The sequence below is a fragment of the Heptranchias perlo genome, chromosome 5, assembly GCF_035084215.1.
Source record: "Heptranchias perlo isolate sHepPer1 chromosome 5, sHepPer1.hap1, whole genome shotgun sequence".
NCBI classification, from domain to species: Eukaryota; Metazoa; Chordata; class Chondrichthyes; order Hexanchiformes; family Hexanchidae; genus Heptranchias; species Heptranchias perlo.
In genome coordinates this window covers 113830059-113854144 of record NC_090329.1, presented here as the reverse complement: position 1 = coordinate 113854144, position 24086 = coordinate 113830059, and the positions used below count along the sequence as shown (strand labels likewise).

General features: G+C 48.4%; 6 non-coding genes and 2 pseudogenes across 6 annotated transcripts; all 8 read right to left on the bottom strand.

The window, feature by feature from the left end:
• Nucleotides 1-1162: 1162 nt before the first annotated feature.
• LOC137322310 (5S ribosomal RNA) lies at nt 1163-1281 on the bottom strand. Its single transcript, XR_010963064.1, has one exon. It is a non-coding gene; the product is annotated as a 5S ribosomal RNA (ribosomal RNA).
• A 2998-nt stretch (nt 1282-4279) lies between these two features.
• Nucleotides 4280-4398, bottom strand: LOC137322299 (5S ribosomal RNA). Its single transcript, XR_010963053.1, has one exon. It is a non-coding gene; the product is annotated as a 5S ribosomal RNA (ribosomal RNA).
• A 3002-nt stretch (nt 4399-7400) lies between these two features.
• On the bottom strand, nt 7401-7519 carry LOC137322287 (5S ribosomal RNA). The gene has a single exon (XR_010963042.1). It is a non-coding gene; the product is annotated as a 5S ribosomal RNA (ribosomal RNA).
• Nucleotides 7520-10521: 3002 nt separating this feature from the next.
• LOC137322275 (5S ribosomal RNA) lies at nt 10522-10640 on the bottom strand. The gene has a single exon (XR_010963031.1). It is a non-coding gene; the product is annotated as a 5S ribosomal RNA (ribosomal RNA).
• A 3002-nt stretch (nt 10641-13642) lies between these two features.
• On the bottom strand, nt 13643-13751 carry LOC137322361 (5S ribosomal RNA; annotated as a pseudogene).
• Nucleotides 13752-16753: 3002 nt separating this feature from the next.
• On the bottom strand, nt 16754-16872 carry LOC137322264 (5S ribosomal RNA). Its single transcript, XR_010963020.1, has one exon. It is a non-coding gene; the product is annotated as a 5S ribosomal RNA (ribosomal RNA).
• Nucleotides 16873-19866: 2994 nt separating this feature from the next.
• LOC137322349 (5S ribosomal RNA) lies at nt 19867-19986 on the bottom strand (annotated as a pseudogene).
• A 2998-nt stretch (nt 19987-22984) lies between these two features.
• Nucleotides 22985-23104, bottom strand: LOC137322314 (5S ribosomal RNA). The gene has a single exon (XR_010963068.1). It is a non-coding gene; the product is annotated as a 5S ribosomal RNA (ribosomal RNA).
• Nucleotides 23105-24086: the final 982 nt, after the last annotated feature.

Here is a 24086-nt window from a genome sequence, read left to right as displayed (position 1 = left end):
ATGGATAAAAGCAGCCGCTGGCCCCGATTTGACCGGCAGGTCGGCGAATGTTAGTCTTCATCTCAACAGGGCTGGAATACAATACAAAGTTATGCTACGGTTGTATAAAGCTCTGCTTAGACCGCATCTGGAGTACTGCGTTCAGTTCTGGGCACCACACCTCAGGAAGGATACACTGGTCTTGGAGGGGCTGCAGCGCACATTTACCAAAATGATACCGGGGCTAAAAGGGTTAAGTTGTCAGGACAGGTTGCATCGACTAGGCTCGTATTCCCTTGAGTTTAGAAGATTAAGATCTAATTGAGGTGTTTAAGATTATTAAAGGAGCTGATAGGCTCGATAGAGAAACTATTTCCTCTGGTGGGGGAGTCCGGAACAAGGGGGCATAATCTGAAAATTACAGCTAGGCAGTTCACGGGTGATGTCAGGAAGCACTTCTTCACACAAAGTGTAGTAGAAATCTGGAACTCTCTCCCCCAAAAAGCTGTTGAGGCTGGGGATCAATTGAAAATCTCAAAACCGAGATTGATTGATTTTTGTTAGGCACGGGTGTTGAGGGTTATGGAGCACAGGCGGGTAAATGGAGTTAAGGTACACATCAGTCACGAATGGCGGAACAGGCTCAAAGGGCTGAATGGCCTTCTCCCGTTCCTATGAACGTGCTGCCAGGAAATGGGCAGAGGAAAGCGAGCAACAGCGAGCGAGCGAGTGAGCGAGCGAGCGAGCGATCAGCAAAAAGACTGGCAAATGAAGGCAGCGTCGGCGTGAAGAACAGCAAACAGCTAACAAGAAAAGCTGACGGCAGTTGCTATTTCCAGGCGGTGTCCCAAGCGAGTACTGACCAGGCCTGCCTCTGACTTAGCTTGTGATATCGGATGGGATGGGGTACTTTTCAGAGGAGTGTGGGAGTAAGCGATGGCCTGCTTTGCTTCTCTTTACTTAAACGCTTGCTGCTTTGTGTATGTTTTTTGCCAGCTTATTTTCTTCATGTGTTTTTTTTTGTTGACTCTGTGTCGACTCCCTTGCCTTTGTCTGGCAGCAGGAGAATGTGCAGCAAAGGAATGGGCAAAGGAAAGCGAGAGAGAGTGCAGGAGCAAGCAGCAAAAAGCTTTGTGATTGAAGGGAGTGCGCAGAGCTGAGAGCAGCCTCTGCTGGCAAGAAAAGCCTACTGCACCTGGTATTCCCAGGCGGTCTCCCATCCAAGTACTAACCAGGCCTGACTCTGCTTAGCTTCCGAGATCAGACGAGATCGGGCGTTTTCAGACTAGTATGGCCGTAGGCATCAATTGCTTGCTTTTCCCTTTACTTAAAGGGCTGCAGTCTTCTTCTTCATTCTTTACCATACTTTCTGCACTTGCCTGGCGCCGGGGGAAACAACATCACTCACAGGGTACACGCATTCGCACTGCCAAACACAAACACACACAAGTCCTGCTTCATCTGCAAAACAATCACATAGCAAGCTCAACGCTTCATTCAAATCCTACAACATAGCAACAGGAGGAGGCCATTCACACCCGCCTGCCTGCCTGTCTGCCTGCCTGCCTGCCTGCTCCGCCATTTCAGAACATCATGGCTCATCTCTCATCTAACTCCAGAGACCTGCCTTTCGCCCATATCCCTTCATACCTTTGCTTGACAAAAACCTATCTCTCTCACATTTCAATTTCGCAATTCAGCTCCTATCAATTGCCCTTTGCGTGAGAGACTTACAAACTTCTACCACCCTTTGTGGGTAGTAATGTTTTCTCATCTCTCTCCTCAAAGGTCTGGCTCTACTTTTTAGACTCTGCCCCCTACTCCTAGAATCCCCAACCAGCGGAAATAGTTGCTCTCTATCCACCCTATCTGTTCCCCTTAATATCTTATGAACTTCCATCAGATCACCCCTTAACCTTCGAAACTCCAGAGAATACAACCCCAATTTGTGTCATCTCTCCTCGTAACTTAACCCTTGAAGTCCAGCTAGCGTTCTAGTAAACCTACGCTGCACTCCCTCCGAGGCCGATATGTCCTTCCGAAGGTGCGGTGCCCAGAACTGCTCACAGTACTCCAGGTGCGGTCTAACCAGGGTTTTGTATAGCTGCAGCATAACTTCTGCCGCCTTGTACTCTAGTCCTCTACTCACACTTTCACCAGCTACGGATAGGGACCAAGTTAAAAACAAGGACCTCAAAGGTAGCAATCTCTGCAAGGGAAAACATTTACTGGCCTGTGGCCTCCTTCTGTGCTGTACTAAGAAGTAAACTTAGCACTGACCTTTCTCACATAAAAACTCATCAACACCTGCGCTGGACTTCTGGCTAGTGTCTTCGCGACGAAAGCCCCTGAAATCATTCAATAAACACATGCCGTGATTGTTGGTCGGGAGAGGCCTTTCGGGACTTTCCGCATGCATGAACTAAAATGGGCATCAAAATGGTGATGGAGAGGCTTGTAGATTATGTGGTGTAGGCATAAGAAATGGGGCAGGCAGAGGCCCTAAGGGGTGAAATTGACCTGTCGGAGGCCCGGCAAAACCTGGGGAGAAAGGGACAGAAGTCCAAATGTTGGGTAAAGAAAATGTAGATTCAATATGAAAAGTCAGTACTTGAATGCTTACCTCACGCAATTGTAGGGTTGCCAAGCCTCCAGGATTGCCCTGGAGTCTCCAGGAATTAAAGATTAATCTCCTGGACACTGCTGCCAGCCAACCGTGGAGAAACATCATAGAGGCATTAAAAGAAAAATGGTTTTTCCTTTTCTTTGAACGCTTTTCTTAATTAGTTCGAAAATTATAGCAGATGGGTCAAAAAGGATGTTTGACTGGGTCGGGTGGTTGGAAGTCATGTGATAAAACCTCCAGGAATGCGTCCAACCAGAGTTGGCAACCCTACCTACCCTTCATTGCCTTCCCCTGGCCTTAACCTTCATTAGCTTCACCATTCCTTCACTCACTCACTCACTCACTCACTGCTGCAAAAACGCTGGTCCCTCCTGCCTCAAAATACAGACAACCGGGGAGCAGCCTTTTCTCCTCTCCCAGGCCCAGCTGCTTAGAAAAGGCTCAAGCCCACACCCCAATTTAAGTCACCTTGGCCCAATTCAGGCCAGAAGAAGATGTGTGCCTTTCCGCACATGGATAAAAGCAGCCGCTGGCCCCGATTTGACCGGCAGGTCGGCGAATGTTAGTCTTCATCTCAACAGGGCTGGAATACAATACAAAGTTATGCTACGGTTGTATAAAGCTCTGCTTAGACCGCATCTGGAGTACTGCGTTCAGTTCTGGGCACCACACCTCAGGAAGGATACACTGGTCTTGGAGGGGCTGCAGCGCACATTTACCAAAATGATACCGGGGCTAAAAGGGTTAAGTTGTCAGGACAGGTTGCATCGACTAGGCTCGTATTCCCTTGAGTTTAGAAGATTAAGATCTAATTGAGGTGTTTAAGATTATTAAAGGAGCTGATAGGCTCGATAGAGAAACTATTTCCTCTGGTGGGGGAGTCCGGAACAAGGGGGCATAATCTGAAAATTACAGCTAGGCAGTTCACGGGTGATGTCAGGAAGCACTTCTTCACACAAAGTGTAGTAGAAATCTGGAACTCTCTCCCCCAAAAAGCTGTTGAGGCTGGGGATCAATTGAAAATCTCAAAACCGAGATTGATTGATTTTTGTTAGGCACGGGTGTTGAGGGTTATGGAGCACAGGCGGGTAAATGGAGTTAAGGTACACATCAGTCACGAATGGCGGAACAGGCTCAAAGGGCTGAATGGCCTTCTCCCGTTCCTATGAACGTGCTGCCAGGAAATGGGCCGAGGAAAGCGAGCAACAGCGAGCGACCGAGTGAGCGAGCGAGCGAGCGATCAGCAAAAAGACTGGCAAATGAAGGCAGCGTCGGCGTGAAGAACAGCAAACAGCTAACAAGAAAAGCTGACGGCAGTTGCTATTTCCAGGCGGTGTCCCAAGCGAGTACTGACCAGGCCTGCCTCTGACTTAGCTTGTGATATCGGATGGGATGGGGTACTTTTCAGAGGAGTGTGGGAGTAAGCGATGGCCTGCTTTGCTTCTCTTTACTTAAACGCTTGCTGCTTTGTGTATGTTTTTTGCCAGCTTATTTTCTTCATGTGTTTTTTTTTGTTGACTCTGTGTCGACTCCCTTGCCTTTGTCTGGCAGCAGGAGAATGTGCAGCAAAGGAATGGGCAAAGGAAAGCGAGAGAGAGTGCAGGAGCAAGCAGCAAAAAGCTTTGTGATTGAAGGGAGTGCGCAGAGCTGAGAGCAGCCTCTGCTGGCAAGAAAAGCCTACTGCACCTGGTATTCCCAGGCGGTCTCCCATCCAAGTACTAACCAGGCCTGACTCTGCTTAGCTTCCGAGATCAGACGAGATCGGGCGTTTTCAGACTAGTATGGCCGTAGGCATCAATTGCTTGCTTTTCCCTTTACTTAAAGGGCTGCAGTCTTCTTCTTCATTCTTTACCATACTTTCTGCACTTGCCTGGCGCCGGGGGAAACAACATCACTCACAGGGTACACGCATTCGCACTGCCAAACACAAACACACACAAGTCCTGCTTCATCTGCAAAACAATCACATAGCAAGCTCAACGCTTCATTCAAATCCTACAACATAGCAACAGGAGGAGGCCATTCACACCCACCCGCCTGCCTGCCTGTCTGCCTGCCTGCCTGCCTGCTCCGCCATTTCAGAACATCATGGCTCATCTCTCATCTAACTCCAGAGACCTGCCTTTCGCCCATATCCCTTCATACCTTTGCTTGACAAAAACCTATCTCTCTCACATTTCAATTTCGCAATTCAGCTCCTATCAATTGCCCTTTGCGTGAGAGACTTACAAACTTCTACCACCCTTTGTGGGTAGTAATGTTTTCTCATCTCTCTCCTCAAAGGTCTGGCTCTACTTTTTAGACTCTGCCCCCTACTCCTAGAATCCCCAACCAGCGGAAATAGTTGCTCTCTATCCACCCTATCTGTTCCCCTTAATATCTTATGAACTTCCATCAGATCACCCCTTAACCTTCGAAACTCCAGAGAATACAACCCCAATTTGTGTCATCTCTCCTCGTAACTTAACCCTTGAAGTCCAGCTAGCGTTCTAGTAAACCTACGCTGCACTCCCTCCGAGGCCGATATGTCCTTCCGAAGGTGCGGTGCCCAGAACTGCTCACAGTACTCCAGGTGCGGTCTAACCAGGGTTTTGTATAGCTGCAGCATAACTTCTGCCGCCTTGTACTCTAGTCCTCTACTCACACTTTCACCAGCTACGGATAGGGACCAAGTTAAAAACAAGGACCTCAAAGGTAGCAATCTCTGCAAGGGAAAACATTTACTGGCCTGTGGCCTCCTTCTGTGCTGTACTAAGAAGTAAACTTAGCACTGACCTTTCTCACATAAAAACTCATCAACACCTGCGCTGGACTTCTGGCTAGTGTCTTCGCGACGAAAGCCCCTGAAATCATTCAATAAACACATGCCGTGATTGTTGGTCGGGAGAGGCCTTTCGGGACTTTCCGGATGCATGAACTAAAATGGGCATCAAAATGGTGATGGAGAGGCTTGTAGATTATGTGGTGTAGGCATAAGAAATGGGGCAGGCAGAGGCCCTAAGGGGTGAAATTGACCTGTCGGAGGCCCGGCAAAACCTGGGGAGAAAGGGACAGAAGTCCAAATGTTGGGTAAAGAAAATGTAGATTCAATATGAAAAGTCAGTACTTGACTGCTTACCTCACGCAATTGTAGGGTTGCCAAGCCTCCAGGATTGCCCTGGAGTCTCCAGGAATTAAAGATTAATCTCCTGGACACTGCTGCCAGCCAACCGTGGAGAAACATCATAGAGGCATTAAAAGAAAAATGGTTTTTCCTTTTCTTTGAACGCTTTTCTTAATTAGTTCGAAAATTATAGCAGATGGGTCAAAAAGGATGTTTGACTGGGTCGGGTGGTTGGAAGTCATGTGATAAAACCTCCAGGAATGCGTCCAACCAGAGTTGGCAACCCTACCTACCCTTCATTGCCTTCCCCTGGCCTTAACCTTCATTAGCTTCACCATTCCTTCACTCACTCACTCACTCACTCACTGCTGCAAAAACGCTGGTCCCTCCTGCCTCAAAATACAGACAACCGGGGAGCAGCCTTTTCTCCTCTCCCAGGCCCAGCTGCTTAGAAAAGGCTCAAGCCCACACCCCAATTTAAGTCACCTTGGCCCAATTCAGGCCAGAAGAAGATGTGTGCCTTTCCGCACATGGATAAAAGCAGCCGCTGGCCCCGATTTGACCGGCAGGTCGGCGAATGTTAGTCTTCATCTCAACAGGGCTGGAATACAATACAAAGTTATGCTACGGTTGTATAAAGCTCTGCTTAGACCGCATCTGGAGTACTGCGTTCAGTTCTGGGCACCACACCTCAGGAAGGATACACTGGTCTTGGAGGGGCTGCAGCGCACATTTACCAAAATGATACCGGGGCTAAAAGGGTTAAGTTGTCAGGACAGGTTGCATCGACTAGGCTCGTATTCCCTTGAGTTTAGAAGATTAAGATCTAATTGAGGTGTTTAAGATTATTAAAGGAGCTGATAGGCTCGATAGAGAAACTATTTCCTCTGGTGGGGGAGTCCGGAACAAGGGGGCATAATCTGAAAATTACAGCTAGGCAGTTCACGGGTGATGTCAGGAAGCACTTCTTCACACAAAGTGTAGTAGAAATCTGGAACTCTCTCCCCCAAAAAGCTGTTGAGGCTGGGGATCAATTGAAAATCTCAAAACCGAGATTGATTGATTTTTGTTAGGCACGGGTGTTGAGGGTTATGGAGCACAGGCGGGTAAATGGAGTTAAGGTACACATCAGTCACGAATGGCGGAACAGGCTCAAAGGGCTGAATGGCCTTCTCCCGTTCCTATGAACGTGCTGCCAGGAAATGGGCAGAGGAAAGCGAGCAACAGCGAGCGAGCGAGTGAGCGAGCGAGCGAGCGATCAGCAAAAAGACTGGCAAATGAAGGCAGCGTCGGCGTGAAGAACAGCAAACAGCTAACAAGAAAAGCTGACGGCAGTTGCTATTTCCAGGCGGTGTCCCAAGCGAGTACTGACCAGGCCTGCCTCTGACTTAGCTTGTGATATCGGATGGGATGGGGTACTTTTCAGAGGAGTGTGGGAGTAAGCGATGGCCTGCTTTGCTTCTCTTTACTTAAACGCTTGCTGCTTTGTGTATGTTTTTTGCCAGCTTATTTTCTTCATGTGTTTTTTTTTGTTGACTCTGTGTCGACTCCCTTGCCTTTGTCTGGCAGCAGGAGAATGTGCAGCAAAGGAATGGGCAAAGGAAAGCGAGAGAGAGTGCAGGAGCAAGCAGCAAAAAGCTTTGTGATTGAAGGGAGTGCGCAGAGCTGAGAGCAGCCTCTGCTGGCAAGAAAAGCCTACTGCACCTGGTATTCCCAGGCGGTCTCCCATCCAAGTACTAACCAGGCCTGACTCTGCTTAGCTTCCGAGATCAGACGAGATCGGGCGTTTTCAGACTAGTATGGCCGTAGGCATCAATTGCTTGCTTTTCCCTTTACTTAAAGGGCTGCAGTCTTCTTCTTCATTCTTTACCATACTTTCTGCACTTGCCTGGCGCCGGGGGAAACAACATCACTCACAGGGTACACGCATTCGCACTGCCAAACACAAACACACACAAGTCCTGCTTCATCTGCAAAACAATCACATAGCAAGCTCAACGCTTCATTCAAATCCTACAACATAGCAACAGGAGGAGGCCATTCACACCCACCCGCCTGCCTGCCTGTCTGCCTGCCTGCCTGCCTGCTCCGCCATTTCAGAACATCATGGCTCATCTCTCATCTAACTCCAGAGACCTGCCTTTCGCCCATATCCCTTCATACCTTTGCTTGACAAAAACCTATCTCTCTCACATTTCAATTTCGCAATTCAGCTCCTATCAATTGCCCTTTGCGTGAGAGACTTACAAACTTCTACCACCCTTTGTGGGTAGTAATGTTTTCTCATCTCTCTCCTCAAAGGTCTGGCTCTACTTTTTAGACTCTGCCCCCTACTCCTAGAATCCCCAACCAGCGGAAATAGTTGCTCTCTATCCACCCTATCTGTTCCCCTTAATATCTTATGAACTTCCATCAGATCACCCCTTAACCTTCGAAACTCCAGAGAATACAACCCCAATTTGTGTCATCTCTCCTCGTAACTTAACCCTTGAAGTCCAGCTAGCGTTCTAGTAAACCTACGCTGCACTCCCTCCGAGGCCGATATGTCCTTCCGAAGGTGCGGTGCCCAGAACTGCTCACAGTACTCCAGGTGCGGTCTAACCAGGGTTTTGTATAGCTGCAGCATAACTTCTGCCGCCTTGTACTCTAGTCCTCTACTCACACTTTCACCAGCTACGGATAGGGACCAAGTTAAAAACAAGGACCTCAAAGGTAGCAATCTCTGCAAGGGAAAACATTTACTGGCCTGTGGCCTCCTTCTGTGCTGTACTAAGAAGTAAACTTAGCACTGACCTTTCTCACATAAAAACTCATCAACACCTGCGCTGGACTTCTGGCTAGTGTCTTCGCGACGAAAGCCCCTGAAATCATTCAATAAACACATGCCGTGATTGTTGGTCGGGAGAGGCCTTTCGGGACTTTCCGGATGCATGAACTAAAATGGGCATCAAAATGGTGATGGAGAGGCTTGTAGATTATGTGGTGTAGGCATAAGAAATGGGGCAGGCAGAGGCCCTAAGGGGTGAAATTGACCTGTCGGAGGCCCGGCAAAACCTGGGGAGAAAGGGACAGAAGTCCAAATGTTGGGTAAAGAAAATGTAGATTCAATATGAAAAGTCAGTACTTGACTGCTTACCTCACGCAATTGTAGGGTTGCCAAGCCTCCAGGATTGCCCTGGAGTCTCCAGGAATTAAAGATTAATCTCCTGGACACTGCTGCCAACCAACCGTGGAGAAACATCATAGAGGCATTAAAAGAAAAATGGTTTTTCCTTTTCTTTGAACGCTTTTCTTAATTAGTTCGAAAATTATAGCAGATGGGTCAAAAAGGATGTTTGACTGGGTCGGGTGGTTGGAAGTCATGTGATAAAACCTCCAGGAATGCGTCCAACCAGAGTTGGCAACCCTACCTACCCTTCATTGCCTTCCCCTGGCCTTAACCTTCATTAGCTTCACCATTCCTTCACTCACTCACTCACTCACTCACTGCTGCAAAAACGCTGGTCCCTCCTGCCTCAAAATACAGACAACCGGGGAGCAGCCTTTTCTCCTCTCCCAGGCCCAGCTGCTTAGAAAAGGCTCAAGCCCACACCCCAATTTAAGTCACCTTGGCCCAATTCAGGCCAGAAGAAGATGTGTGCCTTTCCGCACATGGATAAAAGCAGCCGCTGGCCCCGATTTGACCGGCAGGTCGGCGAATGTTAGTCTTCATCTCAACAGGGCTGGAATACAATACAAAGTTATGCTACGGTTGTATAAAGCTCTGCTTAGACCGCATCTGGAGTACTGCGTTCAGTTCTGGGCACCACACCTCAGGAAGGATACACTGGTCTTGGAGGGGCTGCAGCGCACATTTACCAAAATGATACCGGGGCTAAAAGGGTTAAGTTGTCAGGACAGGTTGCATCGACTAGGCTCGTATTCCCTTGAGTTTAGAAGATTAAGATCTAATTGAGGTGTTTAAGATTATTAAAGGAGCTGATAGGCTCGATAGAGAAACTATTTCCTCTGGTGGGGGAGTCCGGAACAAGGGGGCATAATCTGAAAATTACAGCTAGGCAGTTCACGGGTGATGTCAGGAAGCACTTCTTCACACAAAGTGTAGTAGAAATCTGGAACTCTCTCCCCCAAAAAGCTGTTGAGGCTGGGGATCAATTGAAAATCTCAAAACCGAGATTGATTGATTTTTGTTAGGCACGGGTGTTGAGGGTTATGGAGCACAGGCGGGTAAATGGAGTTAAGGTACACATCAGTCACGAATGGCGGAACAGGCTCAAAGGGCTGAATGGCCTTCTCCCGTTCCTATGAACGTGCTGCCAGGAAATGGGCAGAGGAAAGCGAGCAACAGCGAGCGAGCGAGTGAGCGAGCGAGCGAGCGATCAGCAAAAAGACTGGCAAATGAAGGCAGCGTCGGCGTGAAGAACAGCAAACAGCTAACAAGAAAAGCTGACGGCAGTTGCTATTTCCAGGCGGTGTCCCAAGCGAGTACTGACCAGGCCTGCCTCTGACTTAGCTTGTGATATCGGATGGGATGGGGTACTTTTCAGAGGAGTGTGGGAGTAAGCGATGGCCTGCTTTGCTTCTCTTTACTTAAACGCTTGCTGCTTTGTGTATGTTTTTTGCCAGCTTATTTTCTTCATGTGTTTTTTTTTGTTGACTCTGTGTCGACTCCCTTGCCTTTGTCTGGCAGCAGGAGAATGTGCAGCAAAGGAATGGGCAAAGGAAAGCGAGAGAGAGTGCAGGAGCAAGCAGCAAAAAGCTTTGTGATTGAAGGGAGTGCGCAGAGCTGAGAGCAGCCTCTGCTGGCAAGAAAAGCCTACTGCACCTGGTATTCCCAGGCGGTCTCCCATCCAAGTACTAACCAGGCCTGACTCTGCTTAGCTTCCGAGATCAGACGAGATCGGGCGTTTTCAGACTAGTATGGCCGTAGGCATCAATTGCTTGCTTTTCCCTTTACTTAAAGGGCTGCAGTCTTCTTCTTCATTCTTTACCATACTTTCTGCACTTGCCTGGCGCCGGGGGAAACAACATCACTCACAGGGTACACGCATTCGCACTGCCAAACACAAACACACACAAGTCCTGCTTCATCTGCAAAACAATCACATAGCAAGCTCAACGCTTCATTCAAATCCTACAACATAGCAACAGGAGGAGGCCATTCACACCCACCCGCCTGCCTGCCTGTCTGCCTGCCTGCCTGCCTGCTCCGCCATTTCAGAACATCATGGCTCATCTCTCATCTAACTCCAGAGACCTGCCTTTCGCCCATATCCCTTCATACCTTTGCTTGACAAAAACCTATCTCTCTCACATTTCAATTTCGCAATTCAGCTCCTATCAATTGCCCTTTGCGTGAGAGACTTACAAACTTCTACCACCCTTTGTGGGTAGTAATGTTTTCTCATCTCTCTCCTCAAAGGTCTGGCTCTACTTTTTAGACTCTGCCCCCTACTCCTAGAATCCCCAACCAGCGGAAATAGTTGCTCTCTATCCACCCTATCTGTTCCCCTTAATATCTTATGAACTTCCATCAGATCACCCCTTAACCTTCGAAACTCCAGAGAATACAACCCCAATTTGTGTCATCTCTCCTCGTAACTTAACCCTTGAAGTCCAGCTAGCGTTCTAGTAAACCTACGCTGCACTCCCTCCGAGGCCGATATGTCCTTCCGAAGGTGCGGTGCCCAGAACTGCTCACAGTACTCCAGGTGCGGTCTAACCAGGGTTTTGTATAGCTGCAGCATAACTTCTGCCGCCTTGTACTCTAGTCCTCTACTCACACTTTCACCAGCTACGGATAGGGACCAAGTTAAAAACAAGGACCTCAAAGGTAGCAATCTCTGCAAGGGAAAACATTTACTGGCCTGTGGCCTCCTTCTGTGCTGTACTAAGAAGTAAACTTAGCACTGACCTTTCTCACATAAAAACTCATCAACACCTGCGCTGGACTTCTGGCTAGTGTCTTCGCGACGAAAGCCCCTGAAATCATTCAATAAACACATGCCGTGATTGTTGGTCGGGAGAGGCCTTTCGGGACTTTCCGGATGCATGAACTAAAATGGGCATCAAAATGGTGATGGAGAGGCTTGTAGATTATGTGGTGTAGGCATAAGAAATGGGGCAGGCAGAGGCCCTAAGGGGTGAAATTGACCTGTCGGAGGCCCGGCAAAACCTGGGGAGAAAGGGACAGAAGTCCAAATGTTGGGTAAAGAAAATGTAGATTCAATATGAAAAGTCAGTACTTGAATGCTTACCTCACGCAATTGTAGGGTTGCCAAGCCTCCAGGATTGCCCTGGAGTCTCCAGGAATTAAAGATTAATCTCCTGGACACTGCTGCCAGCCAACCGTGGAGAAACATCATAGAGGCATTAAAAGAAAAATGGTTTTTCCTTTTCTTTGAACGCTTTTCTTAATTAGTTCGAAAATTATAGCAGATGGGTCAAAAAGGATGTTTGACTGGGTCGGGTGGTTGGAAGTCATGTGATAAAACCTCCAGGAATGCGTCCAACCAGAGTTGGCAACCCTACCTACCCTTCATTGCCTTCCCCTGGCCTTAACCTTCATTAGCTTCACCATTCCTTCACTCACTCACTCACTCACTCACTGCTGCAAAAACGCTGGTCCCTCCTGCCTCAAAATACAGACAACCGGGGAGCAGCCTTTTCTCCTCTCCCAGGCCCAGCTGCTTAGAAAAGGCTCAAGCCCACACCCCAATTTAAGTCACCTTGGCCCAATTCAGGCCAGAAGAAGATGTGTGCCTTTCCGCACATGGATAAAAGCAGCCGCTGGCCCCGATTTGACCGGCAGGTCGGCGAATGTTAGTCTTCATCTCAACAGGGCTGGAATACAATACAAAGTTATGCTACGGTTGTATAAAGCTCTGCTTAGACCGCATCTGGAGTACTGCGTTCAGTTCTGGGCACCACACCTCAGGAAGGATACACTGGTCTTGGAGGGGCTGCAGCGCACATTTACCAAAATGATACCGGGGCTAAAAGGGTTAAGTTGTCAGGACAGGTTGCATCGACTAGGCTCGTATTCCCTTGAGTTTAGAAGATTAAGATCTAATTGAGGTGTTTAAGATTATTAAAGGAGCTGATAGGCTCGATAGAGAAACTATTTCCTCTGGTGGGGGAGTCCGGAACAAGGGGGCATAATCTGAAAATTACAGCTAGGCAGTTCACGGGTGATGTCAGGAAGCACTTCTTCACACAAAGTGTAGTAGAAATCTGGAACTCTCTCCCCCAAAAAGCTGTTGAGGCTGGGGATCAATTGAAAATCTCAAAACCGAGATTGATTGATTTTTGTTAGGCACGGGTGTTGAGGGTTATGGAGCACAGGCGGGTAAATGGAGTTAAGGTACACATCAGTCACGAATGGCGGAACAGGCTCAAAGGGCTGAATGGCCTTCTCCCGTTCCTATGAACGTGCTGCCAGGAAATGGGCAGAGGAAAGCGAGCAACAGCGAGCGAGCGAGTGAGCGAGCGAGCGAGCGATCAGCAAAAAGACTGGCAAATGAAGGCAGCGTCGGCGTGAAGAACAGCAAACAGCTAACAAGAAAAGCTGACGGCAGTTGCTATTTCCAGGCGGTGTCCCAAGCGAGTACTGACCAGGCCTGCCTCTGACTTAGCTTGTGATATCGGATGGGATGGGGTACTTTTCAGAGGAGTGTGGGAGTAAGCGATGGCCTGCTTTGCTTCTCTTTACTTAAACGCTTGCTGCTTTGTGTATGTTTTTTGCCAGCTTATTTTCTTCATGTGTTTTTTTTTGTTGACTCTGTGTCGACTCCCTTGCCTTTGTCTGGCAGCAGGAGAATGTGCAGCAAAGGAATGGGCAAAGGAAAGCGAGAGAGTGTGCAGGAGCAAGCAGCAAAAAGCTTTGTGATTGAAGGGAGTGCGCAGAGCTGAGAGCAGCCTCTGCTGGCAAGAAAAGCCTACTGCACCTGGTATTCCCAGGCGGTCTCCCATCCAAGTACTAACCAGGCCTGACTCTGCTTAGCTTCCGAGATCAGACGTTTTCAGACTAGTATGGCCGTAGGCATCAATTGCTTGCTTTTCCCTTTACTTAAAGGGCTGCAGTCTTCTTCTTCATTCTTTACCATACTTTCTGCACTTGCCTGGCGCCGGGGGAAACAACATCACTCACAGGGTACACGCATTCGCACTGCCAAACACAAACACACACAAGTCCTGCTTCATCTGCAAAACAATCACATAGCAAGCTCAACGCTTCATTCAAATCCTACAACATAGCAACAGGAGGAGGCCATTCACACCCACCCGCCTGCCTGCCTGTCTGCCTGCCTGCCTGCCTGCTCCGCCATTTCAGAACATCATGGCTCATCTCTCATCTAACTCCAGAGACCTGCCTTTCGCCCATATCCCTTCATACCTTTGCTTGACAAAAACCTATCTCTCTCACATTTCAATTTCGCAATTCAGCTCCTATCAATTGCCCTTTGCGTGAGAGACTTACAAACTTCTACCACCCTTTGTGGGTAGTAATGTTTTCTCATCTCTCTCCTCAAAGGTCTGGCTCTACTTTTTAGACTCTGCCCCCTACTCCTAGAATCCCCAACCAGCGGAAATAGTTGCTCTCTATCCACCCTATCTGTTCCCCTTAATATCTTATGAACTTCCATCAGATCACCCCTTAACCTTCGAAACTCCAGAGAATACAACCCCAATTTGTGTCATCTCTCCTCGTAACTTAACCCTTGAAGTCCAGCTAGCGTTCTAGTAAACCTACGCTGCACTCCCTCCGAGGCCGATATGTCCTTCCGAAGGTGCGGTGCCCAGAACTGCTCACAGTACTCCAGGTGCGGTCTAACCAGGGTTTTGTATAGCTGCAGCATAACTTCTGCCGCCTTGTACTCTAGTCCTCTACTCACACTTTCACCAGCTACGGATAGGGACCAAGTTAAAAACAAGGACCTCAAAGGTAGCAATCTCTGCAAGGGAAAACATTTACTGGCCTGTGGCCTCCTTCTGTGCTGTACTAAGAAGTAAACTTAGCACTGACCTTTCTCACATAAAAACTCATCAACACCTGCGCTGGACTTCTGGCTAGTGTCTTCGCGACGAAAGCCCCTGAAATCATTCAATAAACACATGCCGTGATTGTTGGTCGGGAGAGGCCTTTCGGGACTTTCCGGATGCATGAACTAAAATGGGCATCAAAATGGTGATGGAGAGGCTTGTAGATTATGTGGTGTAGGCATAAGAAATGGGGCAGGCAGAGGCCCTAAGGGGTGAAATTGACCTGTCGGAGGCCCGGCAAAACCTGGGGAGAAAGGGACAGAAGTCCAAATGTTGGGTAAAGAAAATGTAGATTCAATATGAAAAGTCAGTACTTGAATGCTTACCTCACGCAATTGTAGGGTTGCCAAGCCTCCAGGATTGCCCTGGAGTCTCCAGGAATTAAAGATTAATCTCCTGGACACTGCTGCCAGCCAACCGTGGAGAAACATCATAGAGGCATTAAAAGAAAAATGGTTTTTCCTTTTCTTTGAACGCTTTTCTTAATTAGTTCGAAAATTATAGCAGATGGGTCAAAAAGGATGTTTGACTGGGTCGGGTGGTTGGAAGTCATGTGATAAAACCTCCAGGAATGCGTCCAACCAGAGTTGGCAACCCTACCTACCCTTCATTGCCTTCCCCTGGCCTTAACCTTCATTAGCTTCACCATTCCTTCACTCACTCACTCACTCACTCACTGCTGCAAAAACGCTGGTCCCTCCTGCCTCAAAATACAGACAACCGGGGAGCAGCCTTTTCTCCTCTCCCAGGCCCAGCTGCTTAGAAAAGGCTCAAGCCCACACCCCAATTTAAGTCACCTTGGCCCAATTCAGGCCAGAAGAAGATGTGTGCCTTTCCGCACATGGATAAAAGCAGCCGCTGGCCCCGATTTGACCGGCAGGTCGGCGAATGTTAGTCTTCATCTCAACAGGGCTGGAATACAATACAAAGTTATGCTACGGTTGTATAAAGCTCTGCTTAGACCGCATCTGGAGTACTGCGTTCAGTTCTGGGCACCACACCTCAGGAAGGATACACTGGTCTTGGAGGGGCTGCAGCGCACATTTACCAAAATGATACCGGGGCTAAAAGGGTTAAGTTGTCAGGACAGGTTGCATCGACTAGGCTCGTATTCCCTTGAGTTTAGAAGATTAAGATCTAATTGAGGTGTTTAAGATTATTAAAGGAGCTGATAGGCTCGATAGAGAAACTATTTCCTCTGGTGGGGGAGTCCGGAACAAGGGGGCATAATCTGAAAATTACAGCTAGGCAGTTCACGGGTGATGTCAGGAAGCACTTCTTCACACAAAGTGTAGTAGAAATCTGGAACTCTCTCCCCCAAAAAGCTGTTGAGGCTGGGGATCAATTGAAAATCTCAAAACCGAGATTGATTGATTTTTGTTAGGCACGGGTGTTGAGGGTTATGGAGCACAGGCGGGTAAATGGAGTTAAGGTACACATCAGTCACGAATGGCGGAACAGGCTCAAAGGGCTGAATGGCCTTCTCCCGTTCCTATGAACGTGCTGCCAGGAAATGGGCCGAGGAAAGCGAGCAACAGCGAGCGAGCGAGTGAGCGAGCGAGCGAGCGATCAGCAAAAAGACTGGCAAATGAAGGCAGCGTCGGCGTGAAGAACAGCAAACAGCTAACAAGAAAAGCTGACGGCAGTTGCTATTTCCAGGCGGTGTCCCAAGCGAGTACTGACCAGGCCTGCCTCTGACTTAGCTTGTGATATCGGATGGGATGGGGTACTTTTCAGAGGAGTGTGGGAGTAAGCGATGGCCTGCTTTGCTTCTCTTTACTTAAACGCTTGCTGCTTTGTGTATGTTTTTTGCCAGCTTATTTTCTTCATGTGTTTTTTTTTGTTGACTCTGTGTCGACTCCCTTGCCTTTGTCTGGCAGCAGGAGAATGTGCAGCAAAGGAATGGGCAAAGGAAAGCGAGAGAGTGTGCAGGAGCAAGCAGCAAAAAGCTTTGTGATTGAAGGGAGTGCGCAGAGCTGAGAGCAGCCTCTGCTGGCAAGAAAAGCCTACTGCACCTGGTATTCCCAGGCGGTCTCCCATCCAAGTACTAACCAGGCCTGACTCTGCTTAGCTTCCGAGATCAGACGAGATCGGGCGTTTTCAGACTAGTATGGCCGTAGGCATCAATTGCTTGCTTTTCCCTTTACTTAAAGGGCTGCAGTCTTCTTCTTCATTCTTTACCATACTTTCTGCACTTGCCTGGCGCCGGGGGAAACAACATCACTCACAGGGTACACGCATTCGCACTGCCAAACACAAACACACACAAGTCCTGCTTCATCTGCAAAACAATCACATAGCAAGCTCAACGCTTCATTCAAATCCTACAACATAGCAACAGGAGGAGGCCATTCACACCCACCCGCCTGCCTGCCTGTCTGCCTGCCTGCCTGCCTGCTCCGCCATTTCAGAACATCATGGCTCATCTCTCATCTAACTCCAGAGACCTGCCTTTCGCCCATATCCCTTCATACCTTTGCTTGACAAAAACCTATCTCTCTCACATTTCAATTTCGCAATTCAGCTCCTATCAATTGCCCTTTGCGTGAGAGACTTACAAACTTCTACCACCCTTTGTGGGTAGTAATGTTTTCTCATCTCTCTCCTCAAAGGTCTGGCTCTACTTTTTAGACTCTGCCCCCTACTCCTAGAATCCCCAACCAGCGGAAATAGTTGCTCTCTATCCACCCTATCTGTTCCCCTTAATATCTTATGAACTTCCATCAGATCACCCCTTAACCTTCGAAACTCCAGAGAATACAACCCCAATTTGTGTCATCTCTCCTCGTAACTTAACCCTTGAAGTCCAGCTAGCGTTCTAGTAAACCTACGCCGCACTCCCTCCGAGGCCGATATGTCCTTCCGAAGGTGCGGTGCCCAGAACTGCTCACAGTACTCCAGGTGCGGTCTAACCAGGGTTTTGTATAGCTGCAGCATAACTTCTGCCGCCTTGTACTCTAGTCCTCTACTCACACTTTCACCAGCTACGGATAGGGACCAAGTTAAAAACAAGGACCTCAAAGGTAGCAATCTCTGCAAGGGAAAACATTTACTGGCCTGTGGCCTCCTTCTGTGCTGTACTAAGAAGTAAACTTAGCACTGACCTTTCTCACATAAAAACTCATCAACACCTGCGCTGGACTTCTGGCTAGTGTCTTCGCGACGAAAGCCCCTGAAATCATTCAATAAACACATGCCGTGATTGTTGGTCGGGAGAGGCCTTTCGGGACTTTCCGGATGCATGAACTAAAATGGGCATCAAAATGGTGATGGAGAGGCTTGTAGATTATGTGGTGTAGGCATAAGAAATGGGGCAGGCAGAGGCCCTAAGGGGTGAAATTGACCTGTCGGAGGCCCGGCAAAACCTGGGGAGAAAGGGACAGAAGTCCAAATGTTGGGTAAAGAAAATGTAGATTCAATATGAAAAGTCAGTACTTGAATGCTTACCTCACGCAATTGTAGGGTTGCCAAGCCTCCAGGATTGCCCTGGAGTCTCCAGGAATTAAAGATTAATCTCCTGGACACTGCTGCCAGCCAACCGTGGAGAAACATCATAGAGGCATTAAAAGAAAAATGGTTTTTCCTTTTCTTTGAACGCTTTTCTTAATTAGTTCGAAAATTATAGCAGATGGGTCAAAAAGGATGTTTGACTGGGTCGGGTGGTTGGAAGTCATGTGATAAAACCTCCAGGAATGCGTCCAACCAGAGTTGGCAACCCTACCTACCCTTCATTGCCTTCCCCTGGCCTTAACCTTCATTAGCTTCACCATTCCTTCACTCACTCACTCACTCACTCACTGCTGCAAAAACGCTGGTCCCTCCTGCCTCAAAATACAGACAACCGGGGAGCAGCCTTTTCTCCTCTCCCAGGCCCAGCTGCTTAGAAAAGGCTCAAGCCCACACCCCAATTTAAGTCACCTTGGCCCAATTCAGGCCAGAAGAAGATGTGTGCCTTTCCGCACATGGATAAAAGCAGCCGCTGGCCCCGATTTGACCGGCAGGTCGGCGAATGTTAGTCTTCATCTCAACAGGGCTGGAATACAATACAAAGTTATGCTACGGTTGTATAAAGCTCTGCTTAGACCGCATCTGGAGTACTGCGTTCAGTTCTGGGCACCACACCTCAGGAAGGATACACTGGTCTTGGAGGGGCTGCAGCGCACATTTACCAAAATGATACCGGGGCTAAAAGGGTTAAGTTGTCAGGACAGGTTGCATCGACTCGGCTCGTATTCCCTTGAGTTTAGAAGATTAAGATCTAATTGAGGTGTTTAAGATTATTAAAGGAGCTGATAGGCTCGATAGAGAAACTATTTCCTCTGGTGGGGGAGTCCGGAACAAGGGGGCATAATCTGAAAATTACAGCTAGGCAGTTCACGGGTGATGTCAGGAAGCACTTCTTCACACAAAGTGTAGTAGAAATCTGGAACTCTCTCCCCCAAAAAGCTGTTGAGGCTGGGGATCAATTGAAAATCTCAAAACCGAGATTGATTGATTTTTGTTAGGCACGGGTGTTGAGGGTTATGGAGCACAGGCGGGTAAATGGAGTTAAGGTACACATCAGTCACGAATGGCAGAACAGGCTCAAAGGGCTGAATGGCCTTCTCCCGTTCCTATGAACGTGCTGCCAGGAAATGGGCCGAGGAAAGCGAGCAACAGCGAGCGAGCGAGCGAGCGAGCGATCAGCAAAAAGACTGGCAAATGAAGGCAGCGTCGGCGTGAAGAACAGCAAACAGCTAACAAGAAAAGCCGACGGCAGTTGCTATTTCCAGGCGGTGTCCCAAGCGAGTACTGACCAGGCCTGCCTCTGACTTAGCTTGTGATATCGGATGGGATGGGGTACTTTTCAGAGGAGTGTGGTAGTAAGCGATGGCCTGCTTTGCTTCTCTTTACTTAAACGCTTGCTGCTTTGTGTATGTTTTTTGCCAGCTTATTTTCTTCATGTGTTTTTTTTTGTTGACTCTGTGTCGACTCCCTTGCCTTTGTCTGGCAGCAGGAGAATGTGCAGCAAAGGAATGGGCAAAGGAAAGCGAGAGAGAGTGCAGGAGCAAGCAGCAAAAAGCTTTGTGATTGAAGGGAGTGCGCAGAGCTGAGAGCAGCCTCTGCTGGCAAGAAAAGCCTACTGCACCTCGTATTCCCAGGCGGTCTCCCATCCAAGTACTAACCAGGCCTGACTCTGCTTAAGCTACCGAGATCAGACGAGATCGGGCGTTTTCAGACTAGTATGGCCGTAGGCATCAATTGCTTGCTTTTCCCTTTACTTAAAGGGCTGCAGTCCTCTTCTTCATTCTTTACCACACTTTCTGCACTTGCCTGGCGCCGGGGGAAACAACATCACTCACAGGGTACACGCATTCGCACTGCCAAACACAAACACACACAAGTCCTGCTTCATCTGCAAAACAATCACATAGCAAGCTCAACGCTTCATTCAAATCCTACAACATAGCAACAGGAGGAGGCCATTCACACCCGCCTGCCTGCCTGCCTGCCTGCCTGCCTGCTCCGCCATTTCAGAACATCATGGCTCATCTCTCATCCAACTCCAGAGACCTGCCTTTCGCCCATATCCCTTCATACCTTTGCTTGACAAAAACCTATCTCTCTCACATTTCAATTTCGCAATTCAGCTCCTATCAATTGCCCTTTGCGTGAGAGACTTACAAACTTCTACCACCCTTTGTGTGTAGTAATGTTTTCTCATCTCTCTCCTCAAAGGTCTGGCTCTACTTTTTAGACTCTGCCCCCTACTCCTAGAATCCCCAACCAGCGGAAATAGTTGCTCTCTATCCACCCTATCTGTTCCCCTTAATATCTTATGAACTTCCATCAGATCACCCCTTAACCTTCGAAACTCCAGAGAATACAACCCCAATTTGTGTCATCTCTCCTCGTAACTTAACCCTTGAAGTCCGGCTAGCGTTCTAGTAAACCTACGCTGCACTCCCTCCGAGGCCGATATGTCCTTCCGAAGGTGCGGTGCCCAGAACTGCTCACAGTACTCCAGGTGCGGTCTTACCAGGGTTTTGTATAGCTGCAGCATAACTTCTGCCGCCTTGTACTCTAGTCCTCTACTCACACTTTCACCAGCTACGGATAGGGACCAAGTTAAAAACAAGGACCTCAAAGGTAGCAATCTCTGCAAGGGAAAACATTTACTGGCCTGTGGCCTCCTTCTGTGCTGTACTAAGAAGTAAACTTAGCACTGACCTTTCTCACATAAAAACTCATCAACACCTGCGCTGGACTTCTGGCTAGTGTCTTCGCGACGAAAGCCCCTGAAATCATTCAATAAACACATGCCGTGATTGTTGGTCGGGAGAGGCCTTTCGGGACTTTCCGCATGCATGAACTAAAATGGGCATCAAAATGGTGATGGAGAGGCTTGTAGATTATGTGGTGTAGGCATAAGAAATGGGGCAGGCAGAGGCCCTAAGGGGTGAAATTGACCTGTCGGAGGCCCGGCAAAACCTGGGGAGAAAGGGACAGAAGTCCAAATGTTGGGTAAAGAAAATGTAGATTCAATATGAAAAGTCAGTACTTGACTGCTTACCTCACGCAATTGGAGGGTTGCCAAGCCTCCAGGATTGCCCTGGAGTCTCCAGGAATTAAAGATTAATCTCCTGGACACTGCTGCCAACCAACCGTGGAGAAACATCATAGAGGCATTAAAAGAAAAATGGTTTTTCATTTTCTTTGAACGCTTTTCTTAATTAGTTCGAAAATTATAGCAGATGGGTCAAAAAGGATGTTTGACTGGGTCGGGTGGTTGGAAGTCATGTGATAAAACCTCCAGGAATGCGTCCAACCAGAGTTGGCAACCCTACCTACCCTTCATTGCCTTCCCCTGGCCTTAACCTTCATTAGCTTCACCATTCCTTCACTCACTCACCCAATCACTCACTCACTCACTCACTCACTCACTGCTGCAAAAACGCTGCTCCCTCCTGCCTCAAAATACAGACAACCGGGGAGCAGCCTTTTCTCCTCTCCCAGGCCCAGCTGCTTAGAAAAGGCTCAAGCCCAGACCCCAATTTAAGTCACCTTGGCCCAATTCAGGCCAGAAGAAGATGTCTGCCTTTCCGCACATGGATAAAAGCAGCCGCTGGCCCCGATTTGACCGGCAGGTCGGCGAATGTTAGTCTTCATCTCAACAGGGCTGGAATACAATACAAAGTTATGCTACGGTTGTATAAAACTCTGCTTAGACCGCATCTGGAGTACTGCGTTCAGTTCTGGGCACCACACCTCAGGAAGGATACACTGGCCTTGGAGGGGCTGCAGCGCATATTTACCAAAATGATACCGGGGCTAAAAGGGTTAAGTTATCAGGACAGGTTGCATCGACTAGGCTCGTATTCCCTTGAGTTTAGAAGATTAAGATCTAATTGAGGTGTTTAAGATTATTAAAGGAGCTGATAGGCTCGATAGAGAAACTATTTCCTCTGGTGGGGGAGTCCGGAACAAGGGGGCATAATCTGAAAATTACAGCTAGGCAGTTCACGGGTGATGTCAGGAAGCACTTCTTCACACAAAGTGTAGTAGAAATCTGGAACTCTCTCCCCCAAAAAGCTGTTGAGGCTGGGGATCAATTGAAAATCTCAAAACCGAGATTGATTGATTTTTGTTAGGCACGGGTATTGAGGGTTATGGAGCACAGGCGGGTAAATGGAGTTAAGGTACACATCAGTCATGAATGGCGGAACAGGCTCAAAGGGCTGAATGGCCTTCTCCCGTTCCTATGAACGTGCTGCCAGGAAATGGGCCGAGGAAAGCGAGCAACAGCGAGCGAGCGATCGATCAGCAAAAACACTGGCAAATGAAGGCAGCGTCGGCGTGAAGAACAGCAAACAGCGAACAAGAAAAGCCGACGGCAGTTGCTATTTCCAGGCGGTGTCCCAAGCGAGTACTGACCAGGCCTGCCTCTGACTTAGCTTGTGATATCGGATGGGATGGGGTACTTTTCAGAGGAGTGTGGTGGTAAGCGATGGCCTGCTTTGCTTCTCTTTACTTAAACGCTTGCTGCTTTGTGTATGTTTTTTGCCAGCTTATTTTCTTCATGTGTTTTTTTTTGTTGACTCTGTGTCGACTCCCTTGCCTTTGTCTGGCAGCAGGAGAATGTGCAGCAAAGGAATGGGCAAAGGAAAGCGAGAGAGAGTGCAGGAGCAAGCAGCAAAAAGCTTTGTGATTGAAGGGAGTGCGCAGAGCTGAGAGCAGCCTCTGCTGGCAAGAAAAGCCTACTGCACCTGGTATTCCCAGGCGGTCTCCCATCCAAGTACTAACCAGGCCTGACTCTGCTTAAGCTTCCGAGATCAGACGAGATCAGGCGTTTTCAGACTAGTATGGCCGTAGGCATCAATTGCTTGCTTTTCCCTTTACTTAAAGGGCTGCAGTCCTCTTCTTCATTCTTTACCACACTTTCTGCACTTGCCTGGCGCCGGGGGAAACAACATCACTCACAGGGTACACGCATTCGCACTGCCAAACACAAACACACACAAGTCCTGCTTCATCTGCAAAACAATCACATAGCAAGCTCAACGCTTCATTCAAATCCTACAACATAGCAACAGGAGGAGGCCATTCACACCTGCCTGCCTGCCTGCCTCCCTGCCTGCCTGCCTGCCTGCTCCGCCATTTCAGAACATCATGGCTCATCTCTCATCTAACTCCAGAGACCTGCCTTTCGCCCATATCCCTTCATACCTTTGCTTGACAAAAACCTATCTCTCTCACATTTCAATTTCGCAATTCAGCTCCTATCAATTGCCCTTTGCGTGAGAGACTTACAAACTTCTACCACCCTTTGTGTGTAGTAATGTTTTCTCATCTCTCTCCTCAAAGGTCTGGCTCTACTTTTTAGACTCTGCCCCCTACTCCTAGAATCCCCAACCAGCGGAAATAGTTGCTCTCTATCCACCCTATCTGTTCCCCTTAATATCTTATGAACTTCCATCAGATCACCCCTTAACCTTCGAAACTCCAGAGAATACAACCCCAATTTGTGTCATCTCTCCTCGTAACATAACCCTTGAAGTCCGGCTAGCGTTCTAGTAAACCTACGCTGCACTCCCTCCGAGGCCGATATGTCCTTTCGAAGGTGCGGTGCCCAGAACTGCTCACAGTACTCCAGGTGCGGTCTAACCAGGGTTTTGTATAGCTGCAGCATAACTTCTGCCCCCTTGTACTCTAGTCCTCTACTCACACTTTCACCAGCTACGGATAGGGACCAAGTTAAAAACAAGGACCTCAAAGGTAGCAATCTCTGCAAGGGAAAACATTTACTGGCCTGTGGCCTCCTTCTGTGCTGTACTAAGAAGTAAACTTAGCACTGAC